General features: G+C 37.1%; 1 pseudogene; it reads right to left on the bottom strand.

Annotated features, from left to right (window-relative positions):
• Positions 1–344: 344 nt before the first annotated feature.
• Positions 345–1596, bottom strand: LOC114164717 (AT-hook motif nuclear-localized protein 29 pseudogene; annotated as a pseudogene).
• Between the last annotated feature and the right edge of the window lie 985 nt (positions 1597–2581).

Genomic DNA, 2581 nt, shown 5'->3' with positions numbered 1-2581 from the left:
CCCACAAATAGATTGCAAGTCCAAACATTTAGGTATTAATTAAACGGGAAAAATAATATGGTTTGTGAGCGTACCAAAGAATTTAGGTATATATTTTCCTATAAAGTACCAATCTCAGATATGAAACCTAATTAATTAAACTTACACATGATAAAGAAGCCACTTATACATCGTGGGTCTTGCCTTAAACATTATTATATGATATTTTATATTTCAATTCTAATTTTAAATCTTAAACCCTAAATAACTTAAGAGATGACATATTGTATCGTAAAAGAAAATTATCAAAAATTTAATAATTAAAATATCATTATTCTTAATAAAAGTACTAAGTAAAGCGGATAGGACATAATTAAGACATATTAATTAACATTGGAAAGAGGAAATAACATTCTTGACATGTTTTATTTGAAATGATGAGTGTTGATAGTTGCAGCACATAAAATATTGATGCATGAATATAGAAATTATGAATACTAGAAAGGAGAAGGTTTGGGTGGTGCATGAGACGATGCACTTCCACTTCCACCCAATTCAAATAGCTCACTCTGCAACCACCACGAGAAGGGGTTGTTCCTTCCATCTCCGACGTGTCCGCTTCCGGTGACGGCAGGTGGATCTTCATCGTCATCATCATGGTGGTGATTCAAGGGCAACAAGGGTAACCTTTCCAACATGGCGTTAGCGAAGGAAGCAGCCACCAACACCACGTCGCTCGAAGCCACCAGAGGGGCCACCACGATGCCCCCAACAACCTGACCCTGCGCCCCAGACAAATAAACCGACAACCCGGCGGAACCAGGCGGCGCCGGCGGAGGAAGAACCGTCCCCGTTATGGAAACTATCTCGAACCGTCCGGGGAACGTGAGCACGCTTCCCGCCGGTTGACGGAGTGCAACGTTGGCCACCGTGCCGGTGCCACTGAGCACACAAACTCCTCTCCCTCGCCGGCACGCGTATGTGGAGAGACTCTCCATCAACTCGGCGCCGAGGGAGACCTCCAGCACGTGCGAGTGTAGGGCATTCGCGCTGTCGCGCGTGACTATGACGGGCGGCTTGGGCTTGTTCTTGGACCCCGGAGGCCGTCCACGTGGGCGCCGGGCGGCGTTGGGAGGCCCATCTCCATCGTTGTTCTCCGTGTGTTGGGACGGGTTCTGGGCCTGGAGGTGTAGGGCTGGCCCGAACAAAGCCCGCGGAGCAAGAAAACCACCTATTTCTGGTTCTTCACTTCCCTCGAGGTTGTTGTTGTTGTTATAAGCAGCCATGTCCTCATCACTTATTTCACAGTGCAGAGTTTGAGATCCAAATTATCTCACCGCAACACTTATGCTACTGAACAGAAAGAAAGTTGTTTGATATAGCTTGGAAAAACCTTGGAATTGATGATGGGTTCACTAAGATTACAGGGCCACCGACAAGAGAAGGGAAGAACATGTGAAATGGTAATTTGAGTGAGTTGTCTGGTCCAGTTGGTGGAATCCGAGGAGAGAGGCGCGTGAATGGATGGTTAGGGTTTGTTAAAGTGTGAAGCGTAAAGAGGAAAGAGACGAAGGTTTTGAAGGATGAAATGGTGGGAAGGGGAAAGAACCCAACAAATTCCCATTACCAAACACCAAAAAGGTTAACCTGCTTTCCCCACGCTCCTCCCACACGCGTTCTTTCGTTAATAACACCCAATTTTGCTGTTCAAGGTAATTTTCTTTTGCCTTAAATTCATTTTGGTCCTTATAAAATTTTAAATTAGATACTATTCGGTCTTTTTAATTTTTTAAATTAAATCATTTTGATTCCCATTTAATCTGTTACTGGATTGTTAACCAAAAAAATGCTAAAGTATATGTTAGAATAAATATATTAAAGTTTCTTGTTAAGTTTTATTATTATTTCGTGCATGTAATGTTTTCTGTTCTCTGTTAACATTGACCCAAAATTACTTAATTTTGAAAAATTAGAAATTAAATATGCAATTAAAATTTTACACTAATAAAAAAAATTAATTCTTTTTTGTTTTAAACATTCGTCATTGCAATTTACAAGTACTAAAAAGTGTGTCTCATGTTCTTAGTAAGTTTTTCCTAGACTTTCAGTTACACATAAAAAAAATCATATTTAATAATTAATTATATATATGAAAAAAATTATTTATTTTGTGTCCACAATTATTATTTCTATTTTACTTTTTACAATATCTATTTATTTTATAAAGATTAATAACTACTTTTATATGCTTTTGGTAAAATTGTATCAAGAGTTATTTTCTTTCCTTCTTTTCATTCATCAATAATTATTTTTTCTTCCTTTCTCTGTTCATTCTATTTTTTTAATAAATATAATTTTACTTTGTATATTAACGTTAATATTTAATGTTTATCAAAACAATACATTTTTCTTTGTCTTCATCCAAACAATACATTTATTCAAAAGTTGTTTTACATTAGAAAATTTGTTTCAAAATGTGGTATATTTTTTTCGTAATATGCGTGAACAACTTTAGAAGGGGCATTATTTTTAAATATGGACATCATTTCAATGAGTACGACTAAAGTTACAAATAATATAGTTTTACTTTATAAAATAAAAA

This window comes from Vigna unguiculata, chromosome 9, assembly GCF_037176805.1.
Source record: "Vigna unguiculata cultivar grain cowpea cultivar isolate G323 ecotype 2 chromosome 9, ASM3717680v1, whole genome shotgun sequence".
In the NCBI taxonomy this organism is placed as follows: Eukaryota; Viridiplantae; Streptophyta; class Magnoliopsida; order Fabales; family Fabaceae; genus Vigna; species Vigna unguiculata.
Note: the sequence above shows the minus strand (reverse complement) of the source record. Positions and strands in the feature narration are given on the sequence as shown.